Source organism: Mustela nivalis (genome assembly GCF_964662115.1).
Source record: "Mustela nivalis genome assembly, chromosome: 4".
In the NCBI taxonomy this organism is placed as follows: domain Eukaryota; kingdom Metazoa; phylum Chordata; class Mammalia; order Carnivora; family Mustelidae; genus Mustela; species Mustela nivalis.
This window is the reverse complement of record NC_139023.1, coordinates 32,207,578-32,222,768: the sequence shown is the minus strand read 5'-3', so window position 1 is coordinate 32,222,768 and position 15,191 is coordinate 32,207,578. Positions and strand designations below refer to the sequence as shown.

General features: G+C 38.7%; 1 protein-coding gene across 7 annotated transcripts in view; it reads left to right on the top strand.

Moving 5' to 3' along the window:
- The window catches only part of GRXCR1 (glutaredoxin and cysteine rich domain containing 1), a 223,765-nt gene that overhangs the window by 7,717 nt on the left and 200,857 nt on the right, over positions 1–15,191 (top strand). For all 7 annotated transcript variants that reach the window (XR_014311179.1, XM_082728785.1, XM_082728783.1 and 4 more), the window contains exon 3: positions 3,895–4,061. The gene's annotated coding sequence lies outside the window, so the exon portion shown is untranslated. The remainder of the gene's footprint in view (positions 1–3,894; positions 4,062–15,191) is intronic.

Genomic DNA, 15,191 nt, shown 5'->3' with positions numbered 1-15,191 from the left:
TTTTATCAACCTCCACAAGATATACATTAAATGCATAAAATGTGTGAGGTGCCAAGCCAGAGTGCTAGGTGACAAAGACACCTAAATCACATGTGAGAGCAATGTAACAAATGTAACTAGCAATGTAATGTAACAAAGGCTGATACTTAATGTCCAGTAGCCCACAGACATTGAGAAAAGGAGAGAGTCCAAGAGCTGAGGTGATCAACATGATTGAACTGGGTCTTAAAGTCAGGGTTAAGGCTGTAGAAATGAAACAGAGACATTGTTTCAGGTAGGAATGCTTAGTGTATAGTAAATACTCAACAGTGATTGTTTAGTGAATGTTTAAGGGAAACAATGATCAAAAAACCTGAGATTAGTTTGACTATGACAAAGCTTCTCTGTGGAAATCTGTACGCCTTGAATGGGTCACTTATATGCTATGTGAATTAGAGCTAAATAAAGATGTTAAAAATATGTCTTTGCCATTGTCAGCCAAAAAATTACCAAGTCCAGAAATTCAAAAAGAGATGTTAGAGGATATTCCTACCTTGGTGGGTTTTCACTTACCTGATGTTGCCTGAGTTGGTTGTTGTTTGGGGCCACCAAGGATTAAGACTTTGGTCTCCTTTGGGAGGAACTCATCGTCATATAGGTGAGAGACGAATGCTGATTTGCTGATTTATAATACAGCCAAAAATGCATTGTGAACTTGTGGCCTGAAGGTGTTCTCATGCCTGAGAACCCGGCATCCAGTTAGGACTGAGGTGTGGAAAACCCATTTCTACACTGCCATAAATTACAGATGCTGAATAGTGCTGGCCACTATACTCTAAATTCTTCTGCAGATGCACAAAATAACTGGATACATTAATGTTAAATTATCGATAATTACAATTTTAGTTGAAAATTGAGGTTAAAATATGACATAACATTCTATTAAATTGCAAAGCTACCTGGTTATTGTAACAAAGATGCTTATTACCTTTGGTGCATAGTTGGTATTACACTGATTCAGCAGATAGGGTAGGGTTAACATATTATATTATTAGATTTGTAAGGCATATTTCCCAAGTCTTCCCATCTTAATTGCTCTCTTTCTGTCACCATCCCTTACATGCATATCCCTCCAATAAACCAGAAAATTCTTTAGGCTCTGTTTCCAAAGTATATCTTAATTCTATCCACTTCCCTTCATCTTTGCCACTCTTGTATACCATGATCTCTCACCTATAATAACCTCCTCACAGATCTGTCTGCTTTTATTTTTGCCACCCATTCAAATTCTAGGTGCCATAGTTATTATTTTCAAACACAAATTGGTTTATAGTATTTCTCAAGACTCTTCAGTGGCTTCCTATAGCACTGGAAATGAAACTCATACTCTTCATGATTTTTCTCCTTGCCTTCCTCCCAGATTCATCTTCTGCCCCCTCATTTGGTCACTGGGCTCGGATTATCCCATACCCAACCCCAACTTAGATTGCCCTGTTTCCCAGAGTGCTGGCCCGCACCACCTTGTCTTATTCCGTCCTTCTCCTAGCACTTAACTCTATCTGAAGTTTTCTTATTTGCTTGTTTACATGTTTATGAGAAATAGGTCTTGCTACATTTGTCTCAACTCCAATTAGTGTCTGTCGTATGGCACAGTATTGATACATATTTGTAGAATGAAAGAATGAATTGAAAATTGTGTGTACTGCGAATGATCTGGTTCCCTAAGATTGGACAATGGACATCAGTAGCAGAATAGGTAGCATTCTATTTGAAATGATAACGAAATATGTCCTTTATCAACATGTATACTTGAATATATTACTTTGTTAGAATTATTTACATGAAATAATTTAGAGCATATTTGTCATGAAGTACTTGAGATCAGAAAAATCTTATGAATACCATATTGACTTTTGTCAAAATTAAGTGATGAAATTTTTAAAACAAACCAATTTCAACTAAAAGCTCTAAATCTGTTGTCATTGAATAATTCAGGCACTTACTCTTACTCAATGATAAAATCAATACTTTCTCTCATGCCTATGATTCATTTCTCATGGCTGTATCATCATTTTCTGTTCCAACACCTTAGCAAGGTTTTAATTCAAAATTATAATGTTTTTAAACATTATTATCATCTTCATATACTTGGAATCTCCAACAAAAAAGTATAATGATATTTTCTTCACAGTAATTGAAAATACTCTATTCTTGTTTAAATGAAACTAGAATTTTAAAATGTGGATTTGTATTATATGAAAGGACTTTAAAAAAATTTTTTTAAAGATTTTATTTATTTAGTTGACAGAGATCACAAGTAGGGAGAGAGGCAGGTGGCGGGGGGGGGGGCAGGGAGTAGGCTTCCTGCTGAGCAGAGAGCCCGATGTGGGGCTCGATCCCAGGACCCTGAGATCATGACCTGAGAAGGCAGAGGTTTAACCCACTGAGACACCCAGGCACCCCATATGAAAGGACTTTTAATAGAAAATTTAAAAACTATCGTCTAGGCTATTTAAAATAGCATTCAGTTCACAGACAATCTTTTAGGAAAAATGTTAATGAATATTTTACTCAGAAAGTAAATGAACAGTTAAGGGAAAACAGTCTTAGGGTTGAGATCTAAAATTCATACCTATTAGTTCAAACTCATAAGAGACTAATTAAATGGTAAGATTTTTACTTTAAATGATTCTTTCCTATCATAGCCAGGAATTGTAAATTAGTACCTAATCAGAAGTACAATCCCCCCCCACCAAAATTAACCAACAACATTTTAGTAGTACTGATCCTCTGTAAAATATTATTGTAATATACTCTGTGAACTTTATAGGTAGTACATTTATCATGGTATTGTCATGGATTTTGAGATTTTAAAAAGCAGATTTATTGAGATATAATTGACATACAATAAACTTCATCTACTCAAATTTAAATATGAGAAGTTTGGGCATAGGTATCCCCTGTGAAGCCATCACCTCATTTAAGATAATGAACATGTGTCTATCACTTCCAAAAGTTTCCTCTTGCCCCTTGGTATGGTTGTTCTATATAACTTGAGATACCTTTTCTCCATGCATGCAATACAACTTATTGAGTGCCCACCAGGTTCTAGACACTGAGCTGGGTATTGAAGATTGAGTTAAAACAAATAGGTTCCAGGCCCTTCCAGAACTCATGACATTGATCAAATAATGATGTAAATAAATATAAAATCAGAACTATATAGCACAGTCTAAGGAAAGATAGTCTACACCTGCATATAGTGATTGTACTACAAAGTATTTCTGGGCTTTCACATTATATTTAGAACTCTTTAAGTTTGTTTATATGTGTTTTTGTCATAGATCTAAAGATGTACAAAAATTGTGTTTCTACTGGATGCTATGGCTTTTATCTTGAAAAAAGTATAATGTTTGTTATATGGAAAAGATAGCCAGTGAAGAAAAGAAATTTTATTATAATTCATTTCTTTGATGTTGGCCAGAAAGCCAATATTGGAAACCAAAAGAAACATCCAAGGAAATCTCACTTTTTTTTCTTGCCATGTTAACTAGATACTGTTTCAGGAAGGAAAGATGGCAGTACTGTGGAAAAATGTACTGAAAGAGATGAAAATCTCAGAATTATCATTAAAATTTGAGTATAACAGTAAATGAGATGAATAATTATCATTACCAATATAATTTTATAATTCCATGACTTTTAATTGAGAAAGAATGCCAAGCCTAAAAAGAAAGTTTCCTGATGGATTGAAATAAGCCATAACTTTCAAATATGAAATATTTGCCACTTGCATTTTGCCCTCTTGGATGATATAGCCTCTGCGCAAGTTCATAATTCATTGCAGTGTTTAGCAGATTTATTGGAAAATCACAGTGGGTTTTTTTTTTTTTTTCCTCTGACCCGAAAAACCAGAAACAACATCTGCTGGAAAGAGGAATTATTTATTACTCTAATTTCTTGCCAACATTGAACTCTGAGGAAATCCACTAAACGGAGAAAGCGAGCCAATCCAGGATTACAGTTTAGTAATCCCCTGAAGAAAAAATGGGGGAACACTATGAAGAAAAGATATGAAGAAGGTAAGCTCTCTGTAGATTCAAGGTTTGTGGAGCTGGAGACACTGGAGGTAGGAGCACAGTGAACTAGGGGTGAGTAGGAGAGCAGACACTCGGACCTTTTGTACAGGTGGGCTTGCGTATGCCAGACTTCGAATGTGGGCTCCCCTTCCCTGCCTGTACTGTCTTGTCTTTTCTTTTTTTCCCCCATTTGGTTTTACTCTGAAAACTGACCTCAGCCTGCTACATTGGAACCTCTTTCCTCCTCCAGCATCCATGCTGTTTCGTCTCCCTCTGGCTCTCATGCTCTCAGAAGCCAGGTACCCTCTAACTGAGGCTGCTTCAATCTGCTGCCCGCGTAGCCCCTTGGTTTTCAGTTGACAAGATTACTGACTCCTACTTAACTTTTCTCCCCAGCAACTTTACAGAAAATTCACTTATATAAAATCAAATGCAGCCATGTAAATGTACAAGGTGGTGAGTGTGACAAATGTATAGACCCATGTATCCACCATGACGGTCAAGATCAGCAGGATCCCAATGCCCACTGGCTTAATCTTGCTCCTACCTCTGGCTCCTCTTGGCTTCTCACTGGTTCTTGATTTACAATGAGAGTGCAGGAGGAAAAGGGAAACTTATAGTTTGGGAAATACTGAGAAATAAATTTGAGTACGTACAGGAACCAAATGAGGGGGCACTGCAGACCCACAAAGGTGATGGAACGCATGCATAAAGTGAAGGGGAGGCAGCACAGACTTGGGGACACGATAGACTAGTGTTTTGAAAAGATTCTTGTGATAACAGAATGTGGGGTGTGAATTAGAAGCAGAGATACCAATTTTGGAGATGCCAAAGATCTGCTCAATTAGCAGAGGAAAAGTGATTTTTTTTTAAGAAAAGCTTGAATATAACGAGACATTTTTAGTAACACTTACGGGACTATAGAGAGTAAAGGACATGTTTGCCTGAAAAAAAATAGATAATCTTCTCTGTATAGTTATAGACATAGAGAACGGCTATATTTGAACTTTTTAGATACCGAGTCGATTTCTTATTGAATCAATTTCTGACATTTGAAGAAGGGAGATTGCCTTTGCTACTTCCTTTGGAAGATGCTATGTGAATGTTATATTTGAGCATTTGTTTAATTAATGGAAGTGTTTCATTTATCTTTTAATGCTACTTATTGATTTCAAGAGACTTGTTGCAAGAATGCTCATTAGTATTTAGAATGCTCATTAGTATTTATTAATATGTTAAAAAATGTACCTCTATATGTCATTTAAAAAAAGGTTTAATTGCACATAATAGAAAACCCCAAAATAGCAGTGGTTTATACAAGGCTGAAGTTTACATCTTTTTTTTTTTTTAAGATTTTATTTATTTATTTAACAGACAGATATCACAAGAAGGCAGAGAGGCAGGCAGAGAGAGAGAAAGAGAGGGAAGCCGCCTCCCTGCTGAGCAGAGAGCCTGATGTGGGGCTCAATCCCAGGACTCTGGGATCATGACCTGAGCTGAAGGCAGAGGCTTCAGCTGACCCCCAGACCCACCCAGGCACCCCGAGATTGAAGTTCATTTCTTGGCACATGAAAGAAGTCTGATGATAGGCTGTCTACTATCATCAGATATCTGGCATCTTCCCTTTCTGTTCTGCCATGCTAACAAGTGGTTTCCATCCTCAAGGTCATCTCAGGGTCCTGGGTAGCTTCTGTTGTGCCAGCCATAACATCCACATTGAAAAATGAGGAATAGAATAAGGATACAAAGGGACCCGAGCGTGCTTTAAGCATCCGTTACTGAACTCTTACCTGAAAACCTGAAAGTTATACTCATATCTTATTGGCTAGAATGTAGTCACATGGCCACGACTGAACAGGAGGCTGAAATTTAGTTTTTTATTCAGTTGGCAACGCACCTGGAAAAAACTTGGCATTCTGTTACCAATGAGGAAGGAGAGAATGGAGTTGAGGGTAGGCAGCTAACATTCTCTGCCACACTTACAATTAAATCTCAGAAATCATTCTCAAGGTTGCATTATTAAAATCCTGCAGTTCTTGATGGACATCATAATGAAACTATGTTTTGTTCAAATTGTTTTTAAGTATTTATAAGAAAGAAGGAAAAGAACTTGCTTCATTTTAGAAACAGTCTTAATGAAACAGATTTTTAATTGTTGGGACGTAACAGAAAATTTACTGAATGATAATTGAAAATAATATTGAATTGAGTACAGTAGAAGAGAGGGAAATTAATTTAATGAGGTAATAACTTAGTTACTACAGTGACTTCCTGGTTAAAAACAAATAGAATCGTAGAGGTGAATAAGAGACAGAGCAATGCGTAGAGTAGAAATGTAGATCTTCTGTTTCAGTTTTTTTCTGTGTTTAAACAGAAAAGGGAAAGATCAAAGAATTAGAGGTTTCTGAAGAGACACATTACCTAGTGTCATTTTGGGAACTTCAGTCTGTTAGCTGTATGCAGACTGTACTTTGAGGGGAAGGACCCACACCCTGTTAGGAAGCTATGGTGGTCCTCTCATCAATAGGAGTTTTCTGGGTTCTTGATGATGGCTTTGGATCCTGAAAAGACTATGTTTATTTTTTTTAATTTAAAAAAAATTTTTTTAAGCTTTTATTTTTTTTGAATCAATACTTAATGTACCAAATATATATGTTAAAAATATAGTCCTTCCTTGAGCTTAAAATTTAATTTGATCATTTTATTCTATTTAAAAATCTGGGACATTTTTGGAATTTTAGGGATGTGGTTGATTAATGTTTGATTCCATTCATAACTAAAGCTCCCTTACACATTTTAAACTACACTTAATGAAATTGAATTTTATTTTCTTTCTAAGTTGCTTAGTCACTTGTGAGAGCCTTTCCAGTATTTAAGTAACTATTTTAATAGGATAAATGTAACCTATAAAAATAACTCTTGGGTTTTCTTAAATTTTCTAAAACTGATGGATTTCAGCATAAAATCTTTGCTATAAATCAGTTTTCTAGTGCAATCAATTTAATTTGGAATCACAAGCATGACTTGTTTTGTAACGGGTCACATTTTCTCGATTATTTCTAAACTTTACTAAGAAATAGGTTTGACTTACTTGACTTATAGGTTTGATTTACTTAAGCATATATGTAAACACACACACACACACTCACACACACATACACAATTCTCCAAGTTTAAAGCTACTAATTCTCTTGGAAACAATTATGTCATTCAAATAGTTTTGGGGTTAACATTATAAGCACTTCTGTGGATTACATTTTAAATTAGCTGAAGCTGAATATTAACCAGAGATATCCTCTGGAACATCTGAGCTCTGGAACTACAGATGCCCTTAAAATTCGTCTTAGCATCTTTGGCTGTCAGTGAGCCTCAGTCCTCCAGATTCAAGTCATCTGTTAACTTCATCCTTCTCTTCATATATGGAGTTTACATTTGGTCCATTTGATTGGTTTCAGCTAATCTATTCCTGTATTGTTCTACTTTAAATTATTTTCATATTTTTTCCCGATAGAATTAATGTGTATCATTCTTAATCATATTGGATTGGGTTTTATTTCTCTTTCAAGGATTTTTCTAATTGGTTCCTTTTATTCATTTATTTTTTAAGATTTTATTTATTTATTTGAGAGAGAGAGAGGCAGAGATAGCAAGAGAGAGTACAAGTGGAGAGGAGAGGTTAGAAGCAGGCTCCCCGCTGAGCGAGGAGCATGGGACTCCATCCCAGCACCCTGAGATCATGACCTGAGCATTTGCTTAACCAACTGAGCCAATCAGGCACCCCTGATTGGTTTCTTTTGGTTTTAGGGCCTGTTTACAGTCTAGGAACCTTGAATGAGGGTGGTGCAATTAGAATGGAAGCAAAGGGAGAAATGGAGACGTGTCCTAAAAGGAGAATGAGAGTACACATTAAGATTAGGGATGGAGTCTTAGAAAACACCCAGCAAAGATCCCAGCGGTAGGGTGGAGACAGGTGGTTCCAAATGCTCACTCCATAAGCCTCTGCCCCTACAAATCCCCTGCATTCTTGTGGTTAGATGCTGATATGCTTTCCTACTGACCCCCATGAGAACTCACTATCTAGAATATTTATCTAGACTTAAGTTATGGAAAAGCTGTAACTCCAGAGTTTCTCCTGGGCCTTTTGGTAGCCATAATTCGGCAAGCAAGGACAGATAACTGTTGTTTGAAGCAATGGATTTTTGTTCCTCATCCACATGCCCCGATCTGTGTTTGGGAAACTGGAGGACGAACTTGAGAGCAGTAGTTGGAATGCACTTCAATAATGACAAGTGCCATCTTCTTGCTGAAAGAGGGACTGTGGGAAGATTACTTAATTTAAGAGGGCGCGTTCTCTTCTTCAGCATGAACCTATTCTGTGTTGTCTCAGAAAATCACTCTTTGTTCTTAGGGTGGATGTGTGAGAGAGAGAGAAAGAGAGAGATGTGCAAATCTGATACAGTTTTGAATTTGTAAATGAGCAGGAAGAATGACGAGGCATGTTGTTGCCTCGAACCAGTGGAAGGACGCCCTACGGGGGGGGGTCCTCGAAGCCCCATTATTCATCCATCTACAACCTTCCCTGTGTATGTCATTCTGGACTGACTTATTCAGTATTTGGGAAGTAAGCTACTGAGTCCAGTGTATTACACTGGTTGCAAGAGAATGGGGGTTTTCTTAAGTAGAAATAGAAGTTGACAATGAAGGTTTAAGCGTTTGTGAGAGAAAAGAAGGGACAGCAGGACAAGGAAGCAAGTCTAGAAACTACAGTATTCCCTCAAAGAGCTTCCCTGTGAGTGGATTAAGCTGGGTTTCTTTTTTTTTCCCTTTCCCCTTAGACTGTGGAAGCATATCTTCATGTTTTATCTTATAAATTTTAAATGTAACTTTGATGTTTGAGATTTGTAGAAAGCTATTAAAATATAACAAAGATATTTTTACCATATTTGCTTTACCCTTCTCTATTTTTTTTTCTTTAAAAAGATTTTATTTTATTTTTGTATTCCTTTATTTTATTAACATACAATGCATTATTTGTTTCAGGGGTACACGTCTGTGAATCATCAGTCTTACACATTTCACAGCACTCACCATAGCACATGCCCTCCCGAGGGCCCATCACCTGGCCACCTTATTCCTTTTACCCTCCTCCCCTCCAGCAACTCTCAGTTTGTTTCCTGAGATTAAGAGTCTCTAATGGTGTGTCTCCCTCCTCTGGCCCATCTTGTTTCTTTTTTCCAATAGTTTTAGAGTAATTTACTGACATGATACCCCTTTCTCCCAAGTAATTCAGAGTGTGGTTTCTTAAAGCAAGTGTATTATTTTACGTAACTACAACACAATGATTAAAATCAAGAGTTTGATATTAAAATGATACTGGTCTCTAGTCTCTAGACCTTTTCCATATTGGAACATTGGGGTCCCAGTAATGTTTACTCCCCAGAGTGTTACCTTCAGTGGTCATGTTGCTTCTGTCTTCTGTAATCTGGACCAGTTCTTCAGTCTTTGTATTTCATGGATCTTCATGACCTTGACATTTTTGAAGAGTACAGGCCAGTTGTTTTCTGCAATATCTTTCTGTCTAGATATGTCTGAAGTCTCCTTGTGGTTTTGACAGGATTATTGCAGAAGTGAGGCTGTGTTCTTCTCTGCACATCTTATCAGGAGATGCAAGATGTGGGCACCCCAGTACTGTGGATGTTAACTTTGACTCCTGGTTAAGGTAGAGATTCCTGCATTGCTCCACTGTAAGCTTACTCTTTATCCTTTTGTAATTAGTAGTTATCTGTTGGGGAGACTAGTTTTCCAGTTTTAAAAACATTCTTAAAAATTGTGAAGTATAATTCTACTCCACATATTTGGAAAGAAAGTTTTGTTTCTTTTTCTTTTTCTCCCACATCCACTCCTTAGTTGTCTGCTTGCCTGCTCTCAGCTGTGCCACTGAGACACAGCCTTGCATCTCTGGTCTGAGCCTGTCCACACTGCCTTAGCAGAGTGTTGAGGGGTGGAAGAGAGTCCACAATGCCCATCACTCCCTCATCTCTTCAATTCCCAGAACACAGCTGTAAAAATGACATGAAATGTACTTTGTTAAGAGTTTTGGGAGTTTCTGAAAGGGATTCTATCAAATGGAAAATAAGGGACATTCCTGTTTTGCTCTATGACATTTAAGAAAGCTTTTTTCTGCTGATAGTTTTCTGAATACCTTTCTTAGAAAAGACACTGAGGCAATGTGTTCTGTAGACCTTACATATTCCTCCTTTTCCCTTATGTAGGAAGCTTAGTTCCTGCCCAAGATCAAAGTCACTGAACTTAAAAAGTACTACTCCCATACCTAAAAGTTAATAATAATAGGTTATTATTATTACACATCCAGTAAAGGCTCAGAATTCTTTCACTTTGAGCAATTCTTTGCAGATAAATTGAATATAAAGCCAGGGAAAATGTGCTTATAATAGAAAAACTCTCCATGTTAGCATAATGAACAGTCACAGTGAAAGGAAACATTTTACTCTGACCTATATGCTACCTTGTTGCTTCTGGTTTGCCATTACAGATTAGATAGTGAGAAAACTCATAGGGTGAAACATAGATATTTCCTTTTCAATGTCTGTTTCCATAACAGATGAGATAAGATGTTGAGGGAGTGTGTGTGTATGAGAAATGAGATGCCACTTTCCTTGAGAGGTAATAAAAGGAGTAGCATGCTTATTAAAATTTCCATTCTGCCAAAAACCTGATCCAGTGGATATTTCATTCTAAATAATGGGAGGATCTCACATTCTCTCGATTTCATTTTAGATTTTTTTTGCCATCGGGAAAGAGATAGGGAGACTTCTGTTTTTGTTTTTGTTTTCTCTTACCACAACACAGTATGTGTTGGAACTACTGGCAATCAGAGCCTTGAAACAGTGAGTGAATTGTTTGGATTGGTTACCTTGAAGAGGCCTAAAGAATTTGGCAGACATCCAAAAGCCAGAGACATTGCACGAGTTAAGGGTAAAATTGATCTGCCTTCCAGCTTTCTGTCCAAACGACTGCCTCCTTCTGTTGCAGCTTTGGCGACTGATCTCTCTTTTTTGGAACACTGAGGTTTTGAAAGCCCTGACAAATACTCAGTAAAAGCTTCCAGCCAAGGTCAAGGAAGCTGCTTCCTTCCTTCCAGACACAGGCACCTAGGCTGCTGGCGTAGGCATGGAAAGTGCATCTTGGAGGAATGCAGCCTGTTCCCCCTTGAGCTCTGTTCTCTTCTTTCCTCTTAGTGCATTCAACTGTCTGAGCTTCTGACTCACAGCAGAGATACTGTTGCTGCCCGAGGGTAGTAGTTATTTGGGCTATCCTGGAATGCCCTTGCACTGAGAAAATTAGAAGCTGGGGAATCAATGAATTTTCCCACTGTGTGCATTTCCCACTAGCTCTTCCTGCCTCTGATTCTGCCATTTTAGAGGGAACAGCCTCCCCACTTTGCAGGCTACCAGTTTGTCTGTGGAATCAGTTGGGGCATTGAATGCATCCGGAAGAGATGCTTCTAGAGCAGGGAGCAGAAAGAAGGATAGAGTGTTTTCTTTTTCTGATCCCTCAGAGAATGAGATATTCCACATAAGTCTGGATAACTGAAACTTCTGCCTTTAACATTAAAATTTGTTTTTAACTTTGAGAAGCACTATAGCATAGTGGCTAAGCACATAGACTCCGAGGCAGCTTAGCTGTGTTAAATCCCAACTCTACCACTTTCTAGCTTTGTACATTTCAGGACTGTACTTAACCTCTCTTGCCTCATTTTCCTCCTCCATAAAGTAGGGGCAATAATAGACTATAAAGTTATTGGTTTTGTTTGTTTGTTTGTTTTTAGAGAGAGAAAGCACACGCTTGCCTGCACCAAGTTCAAAGAGGGGCAGAGAGGGAGAGAGAGGAAAAAGGGCGAGACTCCATGCTGAGCCCAGAGCACTGACTTGGGGCACAGTTCCGCAACCCTGAGATCATGACCTGAGCTGAAACCCAGAGAGTCAGGTGCTCAACCAATTGAGCCACCCAGGGGCCCCCAAACTCTGTAGAGTTACTGTAAGAATTAAAGAGGATTAGATGAATTAATATATGTAAAGCATTAAAACAGTGCTAAATATGTTGAGTCCTAGGAAAGTTATTATTAATTCAACCATTCATATGCAAATCTTGCTAGTCATTGTACCTACCTTTTTGTTTTATTTTATAAAATACATTGAATGTTGAGTACCTGGTGCTTTCCTATCCAGAGAAATTAACATAGTCATGCCTTCAGGTCGTGCTATGATGATGTCGATGGTGAAATGATAGCTAATATTGTATAATGAGCAGGTTTCATGCATAGCTGGTAATCCCTACAATAAACCTCTAAGACAAATACACTTATAAATAGGTTAAGAGGATTTCAGTACTTGCCCAGTTTCACACCACCAGACATAAAGATCTGAGATGCAAATCTGGAGGCTGAGTGACTTCAGAGCTGGTGCCCTTGGACCCCTCACCACGCTTCCTGGTGCCTTGGGCTTCTGGGTCCAGGTGCTGGGGATTCTCAAACTTGGGCATGCATTAGAATCTCCTGGAGGCCTTGTGTTAGAAGGCCTGATTGCTGGCCTCCCCGCCCAAGCTTAGATGCGGTAGTCTTGGCGTGGAGGGTGAGTACTTGGTGCTAGGTTGCTAGGTGCTGTTGATGCTGCTGTTCCAGAGATTACGCTTTGAAAACTGCTATCCTGCATGGAATGATGCCAGATTGTTATTAATTCCCATTATTGTTATATTTTTTAAGATTTTTATTTGTTTGACTGAGAAAGATGCAGGGAGAGAGGGAACCCAAGCAGGGGGAGTGGGAGAGGGGGAAACAGGCTTCCTGCTGAGCAGGGAGCCCAATGAGGGTCTCCATCCAGAACCCCAGGATCATGACCTGAGCGGAAGGCAGAAGCTTAACAACTGAACCACCCAGGCACCCTTCCCATTATTTTTTTACGGTCCCATTACCGTTAGCTGCCACTTGAAGCTAGCTGTGTGTACTCTTGCTCTCAAGCCCTATTATATACACATTAAGCTGTTCTAAAACTCTCAGCGGCTCACGTCCAATGGCTTTGAATGTGCGGATTTTATGGCAGCACCTGGCATTTGGAGGTTCCTTTTCTCTCACCGCTCAGCTCCCTGGAGCATCTGGTTCATTAACTCTGCTAGGAGTTTGATGGACTTCTTTGCATATTGCTTCTTTTTATTTCACTGTAAGAAAAGTGTTGACAAACGAAGCTCAGTAGATTTTAAAATTTCCATCACGTGCCACCTTTCTCTTCTCCACGTTGAGGGCTATTCTCTGATACAGTGTTGCATAGTCAAGCATATTGCAGACTTGGGTTTTTAGCCTCCTCAACTCAGGAGGCTTCTCACTCCAAGGACCTGGGGTTTTTACGTCTACCTTTTTGTTTTCTCTCTGTTTCTTTGAGTCTGATACGGGGCTTGATCCCAGGACCCTGGGATCATGACTTGAGCTGAAGGGAGCTGCTTAATGACTGAATCACCCAGACACCCCTAGTTTTAGCTTCTATCCATATAGTTCTAATCCTGTGTAACCCGTGGAATGGTCACAGAATTAAAGCAAGATTTTGTTCTTGGTAGAACATTTTTTTCTCTTTGATAACAAGTAGATCCTTGATCTCCGGGCTCCTTTTACTGAGCTTAACAGCATAAGAGGTAGGAAGCTCACAAGTCTGGCCTCCTCTGAAGTGGTGGGTTCCTTACGCTGCTGAAGTATAGATAACTTGGAGTACACTTCTATGAGTCATAATAGGAAGCAAAGTTGGCTCACTTTTCCCCTGATGGCATGTTTATTTTTTGCATTCCTTTTTTTGGGCTGTTTAGTAAACACAACCTTAGCTATATCCCAAGTCCTCATTTTAGACCATACTTTGTGCTCTGGATAATTCATGTTCCCTCATATTTACTTTCACTTTGTAAGCCCATATTTAAATTTCTTTATTGTGAAATACTTTTAATATAGGCCCCTTCTACTTTGCTGTATGGCAGTCATCTTCCAACCTCCCTCCCCCACACCCATGCCCACCTCTGGATCTCATGCTGAAAGGGAAAAAGAATATTTATTTTCTTAAGCCCCTACAAATTGAGATTTCCATTACTTTTAACTGAATGCATTCCTTAATTGATTTTTCTCATATAATCAGAATTCTGTAAGGTAAGGCTCTTCTAGAGTTGGTTAATTCAGTGGCTCAAAAAGTCAACAGAAGCCAAGGACCTTTCCATCCTTTCTGTTCTTCCATTCTCCTCATGACAGATTACCTCGTGGTTGCTTCATGACTGCAGCAGCACCAGCCATCACATACTTTCATATCAATATTAAGAGGAAGGGAAAAAAGAAATCTTTCTATCTTGGGTCTCTTTTTAGGAAAAGGAAAACATTTCCCCCAAAGTCCCTCAGCAGACATCTCCCTGTGTCTCACTGGGTCCCATCCTATGCCAAACAAAATGTTTGCCAAGAGGGATAAAACAACTATGATTGGTTCCAGTCAATCTAGAGTCACCTGCTGGGGAGGGTGGTGGGCCCTATCTTCCCTGAAGAAAATAGCTACATGGAGAGCAACTAATAAAATCGAGGTTCTGTTAGAAGGAGAAGAGGAATTGCTGGTATAGCAACTGACAATGTCTACCACTGAAGTAGGATTGGTCTCTTTGGCCTGAGTCACATTTATGGATTCTTGGACTGCTTAAGAGAGAGTGGTTCTTAGGAAGATTTTGGATATTCTGATATACAGGAACCAAAATTAGTTTTTATTTGGATAAGTTAATTTAATTGGGAAATGAGTATTATATAATCATAAGAATAATACAGGATGATGGACTTCAGCCTAAGAGAGATAAATGTGTAGTTAAAAAGGAATTTTGTTTTTATTTTTAAATAATTTATTTACTTATTTGAGAGAGAGAGGGAGAGAGAGCACAAGAGGGAAGAAGGTCAAGAGGGAGAAGCAGACTCCCCGAGGAGCTGGGAGCCCGATGCGGGACTCGATCCCCAGACTCTGGGATCACGACCTGAGTGGAAGGCAGTGGCTTAACCAACTGAGCCACCCAGGTGCCCCATGGAATTTTTTGTTTTGTTTTGTTTTGTTT